The sequence below is a fragment of the Tenebrio molitor genome, chromosome 5 (genome assembly GCF_963966145.1).
Source record: "Tenebrio molitor chromosome 5, icTenMoli1.1, whole genome shotgun sequence".
Classification (NCBI taxonomy): domain Eukaryota; kingdom Metazoa; phylum Arthropoda; class Insecta; order Coleoptera; family Tenebrionidae; genus Tenebrio; species Tenebrio molitor.
The window spans coordinates 800,998-816,025 of record NC_091050.1 but is presented as its reverse complement, the minus strand read 5'-3'; the positions used below and the strand labels follow the sequence as shown (position 1 = coordinate 816,025).

The 15,028-nt window shown below is 36.5% G+C and overlaps 1 protein-coding gene and 1 long non-coding RNA gene across 2 annotated transcripts in view; one reads left to right on the top strand and one right to left on the bottom strand.

The window, feature by feature from the left end:
- LOC138132222 (adhesion G protein-coupled receptor E2-like) overlaps nt 1–15,028 on the bottom strand; it is a 95,330-nt gene that overhangs the window by 60,173 nt on the left and 20,129 nt on the right. The window lies entirely within an intron of this gene.
- On the top strand, nt 10,993–11,972 carry LOC138132239 (uncharacterized). The gene is made up of 2 exons (XR_011160030.1): nt 10,993–11,088; nt 11,311–11,972. It is a non-coding gene; the product is annotated as an uncharacterized lncRNA (long non-coding RNA).

Here is a 15,028-nt window from a genome sequence, read left to right as displayed (position 1 = left end):
TCTACAGTTTTACTCCGATCTTGATGAAATTTTGTACCCTTGATCTTCAAAACAAGAAGAAAATCACTGTCTACTTTAATTTTACAAAAACTAACCCCTACTACCATTTTCAACCCAGTTAAGAAAAAAAGACAGTTTTTTCGAGTTGGAAATACCCTCACCTTCGCCGCTTCACCCCTATTTCATCCTCTGACAATCAAACAATAAGAGGATTTAAATAAGGTTACAACTGAAAATAAAAGTGTTATGTTGGCGTATTTTCATGAATTGGTAAGTGATCATAGTGTTAGTTTCTTCTTTTGTTTATACAGGGTGTTTGAAAATTGCTAGTACAAAAAAAAACTGTGGCATCTAGAAGCCCTAAGAAATCCAAAAAAACAATTTTTAATTTTTTTAAACAAAAGGGATAAAGTAACCCTATCCCAGCATATTTTACGCCTCAGGCGGGGCAGTATTTTTTAAACCTTGGTAACCAAGCGTGATAATGAAGGACTCTAGAACAATATGAAAAATAAATATTTTTTTGCAAGATTTTGGCAACTAACAATGGTACTAACAATTTTAACCCAATTTTTAGTAATTTTTATCTCGAAAACTAGAGGGCTTTTATTAAAAAATTTTTTTGCCGATGACTTTAACTCACCATCACCAATTACCAGTATTTTTTTGTACTAGCAATTTTCAAACACCCTGTATAGTCGAAGAAAAAAGTAGTCTGCAGTAAAGTTTTAATTATTCTTCGTAAAAAGACAAACTTCATATTGAAATGAATGCGTTTATCACAATACATGAAAGTAGAAACATAATTTTAAAACATTCTGAAATTTGCGGGCGAAGCCACGGGTAAAAGCTAATTAATAATATGATGCATTAAGTCCAAAGGCTACTTCGACCAAACATTTTCTAAATACACTGTACACAGATATTGAAATCTTTGTTAACCAAAGTCCATTATATTGTTTGGGTTTTGCTACATTATCAAGGTAACAATGGTTTTCAACATAATTATTCGGTTGTTTGTTTTCAGGTATTATATAAATAATATATTTAATCCTTGATAACATAAGTTTTAGTTTTGGTATTAATTACCAAAATTTTAGATTATAATTATTTCTTGGCGCTGACGGGTTTTCGTTTGTATTTTGAAACTGCGAATTCAACCGTCATTAGTTGAAGATCAAATAACCACCGTCCGGGCCTTATAATTATCTTTCGTTTTTGACAAATTCGCTGCTCACCCAGAGTAAAGACTAAATCGAGTTGGAGGAGACGCCATAAAGAGAAAGTGGTTTGCATCCACATTAAGAATTAATGCCGCAATAACCCACCGCTTAACGAGCGGCACAGCTGAAATTACAAAGAATATTTAGTATCCCAGAAGGTGCATCACGCTTTAGGTTAAAAATGAGCGGCAATTAAAAATAAAATTGCAGCAACAGCAGGCTCTGCGGGATATAGGAGAAATAAGGTACTATATCTTTAGAAGGTAGCGCCATTCCGCTCCACATTTTTCGCCTCGAAATTAAAAGAGATGGCATTATCGATAAATCCTGTGAGTGTGACAAAGATAGAATCTGTTTGACTCGGTACAAACATCCCGTAAAATTGTGTATACTTCTATCTTTGTCACACTCACGGGATTTATCGATAATGCCATCTCTTTTAATTTCGAGGCGAAAAATTGTGGAGCGGAATGGCGCTACCTTCTAAAGATATAGTACCTTAAGGAGAAAAGAAAAAGAGCGCTATCTGCCAGATTAGTGTGTAATTAATTCCTGAAGTTTTGAAGAGCGTTTTTAAATTTTCACAAATGCGGGGGTTAGTTTCGGTAGTGCCGAGGGGTGAGTTTAGATAAAGTCGAAGTTCAGCTTGGAATTATGCAGTCGAGAGAGTCACAGGGGAGAGATTGCAGCGCATTAAAACATACGTTTTCTTTACTTATCGTTTTGTAGGACTTGGATGTAAAATTTTCAGGACAGATTTTTCCACTTTGTTTGCAGCGGGGGAGTAGTTTGCCGTGTAAAAATAAATGCACTTTTCCACACAATGTAATTTGGTGATGCGAAAAAGTTTAGCAAATCTGTTTTTCTGTGAGTGGCTAAAGTTTATATTTGGAAAATCAGTGTAACTGTAGTCAGTCGAAAATATCTACAACTACATATTGTATAGGTACTTACTTTTTTCCTAAACATTATTAAAATTAAAAATACATTTTATTATTAGATCAATTTATGCATACATTTTTTTAAATGCTTAATTTTTCATATCATATAATGGCCGGTGCTTTAAAGCTCAGGAAATGTGTACATTTTACCCTAATAAATATTTAAAATCGTTCCATTATCTCCCGTACATAAAGATTCAACAAACCGTTTTTCCACAAAATTTAATGCAGTATCCAAACATTTAATGCCTTGATACATAGTATTGTTTGTCTTATAAATTAACTATGTAAATTTAAACACATAAATTTTATGTGAAACCCCTCAGGAAAATGTTTTCTAATCATACATTTGAACTAAATGAAAAATTCTTCCACCTAACATCATTTGAGAAATAGAAGATTAAACATACCATCAGATAATATTTATTTAGTTAATTTGATTCAACTGAAATTAAAGAAATTATCACGCTGCATTCCCATTTCCGGGATCTCATAAACTTCTGAGCTAAATGCATTAGTGCATCGTTAAATATGAAACACCATTTGATATGATGATGCAAGGCAAAATAATTACATATTTATAAATGCAGCTCACTTCTGGTTTTATTTTCCACGATATAGTTAACAAATTCTGACAGCCTGATGCCGCTCCTTACGGAGTCGACGTGATATCCTCCTTGTTCCTTCCTCCTTCTGAATGTGACCCACATAGATAGCATCGCACTTTAGCCGAGAACATACTAATTGACAAATCCCGGATTTGAAACCGGATGATACCTTATCCTTAAGGCTGATCAAGTGAGAAGAGAGTGAATGGGGAAGCCCGCACAGGTCCACAAAAACACAAAGGAAATGTGCCACAAGATTATTATCCTGTCGGTTTTCAGATAAACCAAAAAATGAATTGAAAATGTTGTCGGATTTTTTTTGCCAGGTAGAATAAAGAGGATCAAGTCCGGGTTTAATTAGATTTAATTATCTGACGATGATTTTTCTTAATTGGCATTTATCTGAATTTGTCACGCTTTCGTGACCCACTCCCTCGTCGACAAAATTCATAATTCGCCAGCAGAAATTAATTAAAATGAACCAATTAAGCCGTTTCATTCGTGACCTGATTTGCAACAATGGGACAGGTGAGTGATTGACGTGCACAGATTTGGAAAAGTGTGATCCGAAAATTAATTCAATGGAACGAACCGAATTAATTTGTGCAAATTGCATTCGAAATTTCGGTCCGGATCGACGCATAAACCAACAAGAATTAATAATGCAAAAATAAATAATATGAAGGGTATCCGACCGGAGTCGACAATCAATTCTGCGGGTTCACATTCAATTAACATTTGTTCCGCAAATTTCACGACCTGAATATTGCCGCTGATCCTGCAAATTATTATTCGATTCCAGGACCAGACGGTTTTTGTAGGTGCTACACTAGAAAACGGTCAAATTATAATTCTCGCTGCATCTCGAGGGCAGTGAACGATTAATCACTGTTGGGTGGTGATATTAGCCGTTCAAATGATATAGTCGTCTTTGTATAACTACTTAAAAACTTTATTGTATGACAAAATGTTGATGTACAAGTGTTAAGTACCAAGGATAGTGGTAGACTCTGGTTTTTACCGCTATATCTCGACTTAAATAAGAGTGGGTGATTTCACCCCTCTCACAAAGAAAGTAGGCAGGACTACCTGCTACAGTACCTCTTTCTAACAATAACATTCAAAATTACATTATTTTGTACATATACCGCCCCCCTTGAAGGCACGGACTTCAAAAATATTGGAATTAGCAAAGATCGAACATGGTTATTAGAAAAAGGATTGTTACATAATAAACATGACAAAAAACATTAAAAAATACAAACATTGAAGTCAATTGTAAAAAAAAGGGTTAATGCATAATTATAACAAATATTTACACGATACAAACATAGTCTATTCATTCGCTGGCAGAACGCACACCTTTCGCGTGGCTCTTTTGAAGATGCCATTGACAGTCTTTACGGACACTACGCGCACAACACCGTCACTTCCGGGATGAAGTTCTACGATGCGTCCCAATTTCCATTGTAGTGGCGGCGTGTTGTCCTCAACTAGAATCACCATGGAACCAACTTCCAAGGCGGGGGTAGACGGTCTGGAACCGGAACCACGGAGCTGCTTGGAACGATTGATGTTTTGAACAAGGTACTCCCTTTGCCAGCGGTGCCAAAAGTGCTGCCTCATCTGTTCCACTCTTTGCCATTGCGTCAATCGGTTGATCCTCGTCGTCGTAAGATCTCTTTCGCTTATAGAAGTTAATGGCTCTCCGATGAGGAAGTGACCAGGGGTTATGGGATTAAGGTCATTAGGATCGTTACTCAAGGGACACAAAGGTCTGGAGTTTAGGACTGCTTCAATTCTTGTTAACAGGGTATACAATTCTTCGTAGGAAAGCACGACTTCTCCAATTGTTCTCTTTAAATGACCTTTAATGGATTTTACGTTTATTTCCCAAATACCGCCCATGTGCGGGGATCTGGGGGGAATGAAATGCCACGAGATACCCTTATTAGCCAGATTTTCTGTAATTTGACTAAATGAAGCTGACTTTAGAAATGTTCTTAGTTCCAGTAATTCTCTATTGGCGCCAACGAAATTTGTAGCATTGTCCGAATAAAGATGGTACACATGACCACGTCTTGATATGAAGCGTTTTAGCGCATTCAAAAAGGTTTGAGTCGTTAAGTCACCAACTAGTTCTAAATGAACGGCTTTAGTTGAAAAACAGACAAAGACGCAAATATATGCCTTCACAGTACGCTTACTGCGACCACGACATTCCTTGATGTAAATAGGCCCGGCATAATCTACGCCACTGATTGAAAATGGTCTGGTTGGTTCGACACGGGATTTGGGCAAATTACCCATAATAGGATACATAACGCTTGGTTTGACTTTAAAACATTGCAAACACTGGTGCAAAATCTTGCGTACCACACTGCGTGGAGAAATTATCCAAAAATTTTGACGTAACGCGGCTAAAGTTCCCTGAACACCAGCGTGCAGTTGCTCAATGTGCACGTGTTTGACTAATGCCTTAATCAAATGGTGATCGTTTGGTAGCACGATGGGATGTTTGACATCGTAAGTTAAGGATGAGTTTTGCAACCTACCTCCCGCGCGAATTAAATTATCATTCTTGTCGAGAAAAATATTTAAGCACAGTAAACGTGATTTCTTGTTAATCGGTTTGTTTTGTTTAAGGCAAGCTAATTCATCGTTGAATGCAACTTCTTGAATTAAACGCATGATGGCCTTCATGGAATCTTTTAATTCTTCACATGTTAAAGAACTAGAGATTTGCCTTTGGTTTGGCTTCCTACAATTGTTGATGAACCGTAATACCCATGACATTACGCGTTCAGTTTTTTTGTAATTTGAAAATTTTGTAAGAAGCGGTAGTTGTCTTTCGCGAGAATGAATATTGGTCAGAGTGACAGTTCGCCGTTCTGGAATTTCAATATCCGAAAGATTTACGTTAGATACGGGCCAAGTGTCGTTGTTTTCTGACAGCCAATCAGGACCGTTCCACCACAGTTTATTAGTTTTGAGTTGACCAGGTAAAGCACCTCGGCTTAGTACATCCGCAGGGTTACTTTCGCTTTTGACATGATACCAATCTTTCGCATCCGTTAGCGTTTGAATTTCGGAAACTCGATTTCCTACAAATGTTTGTAAGTTTGAAGATGTAGCGTTTATCCATGCCAGAACGACTGTGGAATCTGTCCAGAGAAATTGCTGATCAATTTTGACATTTATCGTTCGTAAAACTGTATTAAATAATCGCGACAACGTTAAGGCGGCACACAGCTCCAAGCGTGGTAACGTAACAGCGCGAAGAGGAGCCACACGAGATTTAGCGCAAATTAAGTGAACTTGATGATTGCCACTATGATCAGTTGTTCTTAGATAGACAGCAGCGCCATATGCGATTTGTGATGCGTCACCAAAACCATGTAGTTGCACCTGTACGGGGCTTGATTTTATTATGTTTCTGGGAATTTCGATTTCGTTTAAGTGAGCGAGTTCTTGCAAGATCTTAACCCATGCACAATAAATAGTTTCAGGTAATAGATCGTCCCATCCAATTTTCAAACTCCAGCATTGTTGAAGGATTATTTTGCTTTTACTACTACTGGCGCCACAAGACCCAATGGATCGAATACCTGGGCAGTTTTAGACAGGATTTCGCGTTTTGTTAGTCTTTTCGGAATGTCGCACTGTTTTACCTGATAGCGTAACGAATCGTGATTAGGATTCCAAAAAAGCCCTAACGTTTTAGTGTAAGCATCCTTATCGAAACTGACGTTGAGATTAGGCTCGTGACTATCTGGAATTAATGCAGGATGATTGGCGGCCCATTTACGTAATAAGAAACCACCATGAGCTAAAATTTGAATTATTTGATCTCGTAAAGTGATTAGGTTTTCAAGTGAGTCTCCTCCCGTCAGAAGATCGTCTACGTAAAAATCCTGTTGAATTGCTTTAGCGGCTTCCGGGTAGTGATTTACGTTTTGAAGAGCTAGTTCTTTAAGACATCTTGTTGCTAGAAAACTGGCCGGTTTTGTACCGTAGGTTAGAGTGGTTAATCTATACGTTTTTAGCGGATCTTCGGTGTTCTCGCGCCAAACAATTCGTTGATAGTCACTGTGATCGGGATGTATTTCTATCATACGGTACATTTTAGCTATGTCCCCGTTTACGACGTATTTAAAAGTTCTGAATCTCAACAAAATTGCAAAAAGCTCTGGCTGGATTGTAGGTCCTGCCATAAGATTGTCATTTAGACTTAATGCATCAGCTGAGCGAAATGACGCGTTAAAAACAACTCTTAACTTGGTCGATGTAGAATCCTTGAGTACCGCGTGATGGGGCAAATATGTACAGTTCGGTTTATTTAATTCGCAACCCGGAACTTCCTCCATGTGACCCAAAGAGATGTAATCCCGCATGAATTGCACATAATCTGATTTTAGTGTAGGCCTTTTGTTTAGGTTTCGTTCCAGATTGTTAAAAAACTTTACAGCACTATCGCGGTTTGACTTGAGAATTGGAGGATCATTTTTTAATGGCAGTTTAACAAGAAACTTTCCGTTTGTTTGTCTGCACGTATTTTGAATAAAATGTTGCTCGCACATAATCTCTTCATTTGAAAAGCATTTTTGTTCGGAAGGGTTGCTGCATTGTTCTAGTTCGAAGAATTTTTGCATCTGGTTCTCTAAAATGTCGCTTACCGACGTTAGAGAAAGCGAGCAGGTGCTTGAGCTATTGTTATTGTTCATATTTAGTGACCCACCCGCAATGAAACCTAAATGGGTATTTTGCAGCATTAGTTTGTTATGGTTCTTCAGTGTTATTTCCTTGCGGTCTTGACATAAAAGGTTCCAAAACAAATCAGCCCCGATAAGTAAGTCTACTGGTGCAGTTTCTAAGAATTTCGGATCGGCTAGCTGTAATTCCTTTGGAATATTTATTGCAGACATGTTTATGGTCACCAGGGGAAGATTTTCGGTTATTTTTTCCAGAACAAAACAACTTAAGTTCGCCGAAAACTTATTGTACTGAGACTTGATGTTTACCTGGACGGCCTGTTTGATGTTCGTCGAAATTTGACCAATTCCGCCAACGGTTATATTTACGGCTTTCTGCTGTAGACGTAATTTTTTGGAAAATGATGACGTAATATAACTGTTCATGGACCCTGCATCCAGGAGAGCTCTACATTTATGTGACTTATTATTACGATCTTCTATGAGAACGATCGCGGTTGATAACAAAATAATTGATGATTGGGACCTCATAGAATGAGCGTTTAAACTTTCTACCTGTGCTGGTGTTTCATTGGTTTGCGTGATTTGTCTTTCTTTGTGAAGCAGCGTATTGTGGCTTTGATTGCATTTACGGCATTTGAATTTGGACTGACAGTTGTTAACAAAATGGTTGGTTCTTAGACAATTAAGACATAACTTCAGGTTTCGAGCTTGAGCGTTTCTTTCCTCTACATTTAATTTTGTAAATTCATTGCACTGAAAGATTGTATGATCGTCATTTTTACAAAATGTACAATGTAGTTTGTTTGTGGCAACATAAGATGTAGTGCTTCGTTTTTGTGACATATTGTTTTTTGCATTATTGTGATTCGGATTGACGTTCGATTTGGGGTGCAATAGATTTAAGGATTCCAACAACTGACATTTCTTTTCTAAAAATTCGATCGTTTGACCGTAAGTTGGAACCTCGTCGGTTAATGTAGCCTGCCATTCTCTTGCAAGATTGTCGTCTAATTTGTCCACAATTATTACGACTAGAAGAGCGTGCCAAGTATCAATCGGTACTTCTAGCTGTCTTAACGCGGCAACATTTGAATTCAACGTATCTAAAAAACACCTAAGTGACGAATGCGAGGCTTTAATTACTTGGGGTGCCTTTGCGATGGCTATTATGTGATCGTGAACGATCAGCCGTTTGTTGCAGAACCGTTTCTTTAAGATATCCCACGCTACATTATAATTTTCTGATGACACCGTTAATGACTCGACTGCTCGCAAAGCTTCACCAGATAAACATGATCGCAAATATTGGAAACGTTGACAGTTGTTTAGCATGTTGTTTTCGTCTTCAATAATGGATTTAAATGAATTTTGAAATGACAACCATTCCTTATAGCAACCAGTGAAAGATTTTAAATTTAAAGTTGGCAGATTCAATTTGATTGATTGATCACGATTAGAGCAATGTGAATTAGCGCTGGAACAACTACCGTTAGGATTCGCTGTGGCCGCAGTGTGCGGTGGAGGCGTCGTTTGTCTAATTTTTGTTTGAATTGATGATAATACATCGAGATACTTTAAATCAATTTCGTCGCGGTCCTGAGTCTGTGTCTCAATCGCCTCTGATGAAAGATCGAGTGATTCAATTTCAGTCTGTACCTCGTCATATTCTTTGAATATTTGTTCGATGAATGTTTTTCTAGTTTCTAGTGGAGACACATCATTATCATTTGATTGAAAATTAGACACAAAGTTCTGAATACGCGTAATTCTAGCTTTTAATGAGGTTCTTTTCCTTTTTAGAGCCTCTAATTTGGCAATTGATTCATCTAATAAGGATGTCTCGGGCATAATGATTGATTTGATTTACGTGGTCGAGATGAAAATTTGCGAAATTAGGAACAATAGAAGAAGTCGTACGTAGTAATGCAGTTTGGAAGGGAAATTGAAAGGATTGAGAGCCACTAACCTTTGTTGATGTCTTGAGTGATGATCGCTTCGCTGCTACCCAATTCGGTGACTATTCGTGCTGCCCTTTTGCCCTTGCTGAAGGTGACGAAATCGTTGCTGCCCTCTGGGTGTCGAAACTGTTTCTTGAATTGTTGTTGTATTACACTTGTTATTACACTAGACGACCGTCGTGTGATATGGATTTAATCATCCGGCTCGAAGGACCAAAATTATGAACGATTAATCACTGTTGGGTGGTGATATTAGCCGTTCAAATGATATAGTCGTCTTTGTATAACTACTTAAAAACTTTATTGTATGACAAAATGTTGATGTACAAGTGTTAAGTACCAAGGATAGTGGTAGACTCTGGTTTTTACCGCTATATCTCGACTTAAATAAGAGTGGGTGATTTCACCCCTCTCACAAAGAAAGTAGGCAGGACTACCTGCTACAGTACCTCTTTCTAACAATAACATTCAAAATTACATTATTTTGTACAGGCAGTGTTAAATGCGATCAGCTTGTGAATTACGAAAAATTGCTCTCAGCAGGACCACATTATTGTCTCTATGTATATTTAACACGAGTTCTCTAGAGATACTGTAAAATTTTCAGTTAAATGGATACTGCTGTTCTACTTTTCAACTTAGTCACAAGTAATACTTTTATACTTTACACACGTTGATGGGGAAAACTCATTCATTTTTAAAATATTTTTTGGCCTCCCCAACTCTAAATGACATGTTTACACATTTTGAACAGCTACGGTATCTTTATTTTTACACACTAATCAAACTATCTGTCATTTTACCGCACGGAGGGTGTAAAATACCACGAAAATTTTAAGCTTTCAAGGACCTCCAAAAAAATTGTTAGCTTATCATAAATAAAGTCCATTCATACTACATAAGACAAGATAAAAAAAATTGTGAATTCTCATGGCGCCATCTTGTGGTACAAATCGTAAGCATACCAGTTATCGGAATAATAGATAACTTGGTACTTTATTAATCAAATGTCAGTCTTTGACAGATTTTGCAAAATTATTGGTTACAACAAATTTCAAATTTGAGGAAACGAGTTATCGGCCAAAAAGATTAATACATTACCAATGCGGTAGGCATTTTACATCGCTCGGTTTTTGTTAAAACACTCCCGCTGCACGGTCGTGTTTCAATCCAAAAACCTCGCGCTGTAAAATGTATCCTACCGCATTGGTAATGTAAATAACTATTAAATAAATTTCAAAAGTGGAAACATTGATTACAGTAATTATAAATTAAACCAGTTGGCTCGCTTTGCTTAAAACTTTTAAAGATTGTGGATCGTCCGAATGTTAAATTATATTAGAAGGAAACAATATTTGGAACTCGTTATAAAATCAGCCAATTGCTTGTTACAATGGTTTAGATAGATATGGCTTGTCCCTAAAGATGTCGTAAATACTACCTGATTTCGGTCGCTTCGGCACGCTCCGAACTGAAATGTTAAAAAGTTGCCTTTTCCGAATGTAGTTTAAAATATTTACATTAAGTGTTGAATATGTGATAGTCTTATCTAATCTTCTTTAGATAATTTTTCTCAATCTGAGCGTCTGAGGCAATTTCTAATATTGCATAAAAAATAATTTTTGTCCCAACAGAAAAGCCTGGTAAGAGTAAAGTTTATTGTTTACACAATTTGAGTGATATTTGCTTCTTTTTGCGTTCTGTTTTACAACAAATTGAAGAAAATAGAAGTAAATGTCGTTTTCACAAAGTGTCAGTATTGAAATTAATAATCTAATATTTAACGGTACAAATACATAATCATGTGACCTTGTAAGACATGTAAGAAGTTAAGGACTGAAAGTGTGCTATGAATTTTTTTGCAGACCTGCAAAAGTCTTTGCTGGACGGTGCATTTCCGGCAACCTGCGACTCATCAGAGAATCAATAGAAAGCGGCGCAAATGTGAACCATTCAGACCACGACGGTCAAACCGCACTGGCGATAGCCGCATATCACGGATATCAGCCGATCGTAGAATATTTAGTGAGACAAGGAGCGAACGTGAATACGTTTGATCGGTGCACTTTGTCGACACCTTTGGCCTTAGCTGTGCGCGGTGATAACATAAAGACTGTAAAATTTTTACTCGAAAATGGCGCCGATGTTAATTTAACAGGTTCAATTGATGGGGAAAAGTCAGATACGCCGTTATCTATAGCGGCGGAAAAGGGAAACCTGGCGATGGTTCAAGCGGTGATAAGTAAGGGAGCTGACGTGAATATTGCTAATAATGAGGGTAACACACCGTTAGCAGTTGCTGAGTCGATGGGGAATTTTCAAATAGTCGAGTGGTTAAAGGAAACGCAAAATAATGATGCAAAATCTCAAAACTAATTGCTTATTGAATGTGAGAAAAAAATTAACTCGATTTCATAATATTTTCAAATCAAAATTTTATTTATTATTTTAAACACCTTTGTTAAAATGAAAAATAAATGCCATTTCCTTTTTGTACTTTTTATAATAAATATAAGAGTTTCTTCAATGACGCAATTTCTTCTAGGAAATCAAATTTCGTATATTTTTATAGCCCGCAAATGATATTTCTTTATTCGTAGAAAAATAATCTAATTGCATTTTTGCCCTCATGCAAATGTATAACACGGTTGGTTGGTGTGTAATTTTCTTGTCAAATCTCCCTCGTGCTTTTCACTCACGCTTTTGTTGTTGTCCGAAAATAAGACACTCCTCTGCGACTCGTACTTATTTTCACCACAACGATAGCGTTCGTAACCAACAAAATTATACATATTCTTTTCATAAAATCGAATTTCAATTATGCGTGAGCGAAAGAGAGTGAGCGAACGTGAAACCTTCACCCACTGGTAACTATACCAGGGAGATATCGAACAAACATATTTCACTCATGACGAATTTCTTACATTTTATCGAACGTATTCCAGTTTGTTTATCAGCTTCATTTCTAGATAAGACAATTTTCTTAAAGAGAGACGCTTTTTTATCCACTGTTATGTAATTACTCAGTGTTATTCATATCTTTTATTTGACACTTCCTAAATTAATTCCACAATTTTTTTAATTATCTTGATTTGTTTTTTAAGACGGGACGAAGAGAACCCGTAATAATCAAGGATAATTAATTGCCTTTATTTTATTTACAAAACTCTTAAAGTTCGTCCAATTTCCTCCGGGTTTTAAAAATTTGATCTCGTTTCTCATTTCCTCCAAGGCAGTTTAATAACTTTATAAATATTTAGATACCGCTTCTTCCCTTATTACATTAGCGAAATTATTGAGGGGTACTTAATTTTGCGTCCTTTGACGTCAATTTCGTAGATGGGAAAAAAATCACTGCCAGATAAATCAATCGAATAAATGTTGATTTAAATGTCAAACATCCACGAAAATAAATAAAGCTTCGTGGGATGGACGTTTGTTTACCATGCGAAAAAATGAAACGATATTTTTTCATTTGTTGGTTGTTTTTATAATCTACAATTTTTTTTTCTTCGAGTTTTTCTGGGAAACGTTTTAATCCGGAAAAACGAATTTCCCAAAACGCATTAGTCGCCGGCGCCGCCTCCAGTAAATAAATCCCGAAACGCAAGGTTTTAATGTCACAGATGAGAAAAATGATCGGATTTTCCACCCTCGGAACACGCTCCACGAACCACATTACCATCGAAAATTCCATCCATGGCAAACGTCAACAATTCATCATCCCATCTTCCCTTCCGACTGCAATTTTCCCAATTTCGACCCGCCTATTAGATTTTTCCGCTAAATTGGCTTGTTTTCCTCCGATGGAAATCCACCTTGACGAGATTTAGAGGCCTATATTATGCTAAACGGCGTAAGATATCGGAATTTTATTCATTCGTGCCTAGGTGAGGACAGGAAGTGGAGCTTCCTCTTTCTGGGGTGGAGGGAAACGTGCTGAATTCAAATTTACCCCGAAAACGGCGAATGTAAATGCCACATTTACATTCACACAATGGCTTCTCTGCGAGAGGCGACTGCTTCAAAAAGTCGCTAGTGGGACGATAAAGATGGACAAGAATGGTGTCGGGGTTGTCTTTTATTGAGCTGCTAGGGGTGGCGGATTAGCTCTTTATAACTCACTTCTCCCTGTTAAAACCGCTGCTGACACTCAAACAAAAACAATCGGGTCTTTAACGGAAATAATCGCGGAAGAATCGTCTTCATACAAATTTTCTACATTGTACTGTACCATATTTTTTAAATCTCTAGGTATTTATTTCCTCTAACAGAAAAACACATCGAGCAAACGTAATTAGACAAACAACAAATTTTGCTCTGAGCAAACACAGTTTTAATGAGAAACATATTCTGTTTAGTTTCACCTGACTGTTATTTTTCTTTATTTTTCGTTTGTTGTAATGTTATCTTAAGCAAACGAATTTTAACATTACAAGATATCTCCTCTTTACTGAAGGGATTTTTTTACGTGAAAGCTTTTGCGAACAGGGCCAAAACATTACATTATTCTGTTTTTTTTAATGCGAAAGATTTAAAGCAATAAAAGCTTTTAAAAATATTCCCAGGCAGAAAATTTCTCAAATTATTTTTATTCGCTAAACTGGTTTTCGTTTTTTGTCCAAGAATCTTTTACGTTACGTGTTTGAAATGCTAAAAGGTTTGGAAGAAAATGGGAAACGTTATCAGACTTTTTGTGATATTTGAGAGGTGCAACGGTACTAATTGAGAAACAAATTTTCAGTCGAAAGTTGCATTTTATGCACGAACAGGATTGATTTCTACTCGCGCGTAATGGCTATTACTCATCATTACCCTCTCGTTATAGTTTATTACTCATAAATTAATTAAATTTCAACAACAACAATTTTGTTCTCCAAATATGTAAGTACTCCTATATTAGTTAAAAAAGTACGAGTATGTACAATAAAACAGCAAAAATTTTTGTTTTTAATATTGTATAACTTTATAGTATCATATTTTATACATATTACTATTCTTCTACGGCTTGGCAAATATCTCTTTTTGATTAATCCTCTTAGTGGATAAATATAGGTTAGTTATTACTTATTAGTTATTTACGAAAGCTAAAATGCAATTCTCTTTTATGGAAAGATTATGTTAAAAAATATTGCTCAAAAATACATTTCAAATATATGATACATTATGACAAAAAGTGCTTCCTCTGCACCACCCACACAAAAAAAAAATATAAATTATCCCGTGTATACCTTAGCAAGGCTGTTTTTGATGAAGTTAAATAAATTGTAGAAACTCTGATATTTGGTAAACCAATATTATTTTTAAATTATGAATGAATTACACTGTTAACGATAAGAAAATGATACGAAAAATTGTTTTTTGGTTCATTTTCTATTTAGAACTACTGTTTAAAAATGCAATTATCTTTGTCTGGATGCTCCTTCCTGTTCCGCTTTCGTCTAATTGTAAATTGGCAGTCCGTTTCTGAATATCCTCATTTTTGACCCGATCGCTCGTCGAGTTCCCGAGCGAAAAGCACGAACGCATTATCCTTTGATCGGATCGACGTGGAGGACTCTTTACTGTCATCGGCAAACGCGC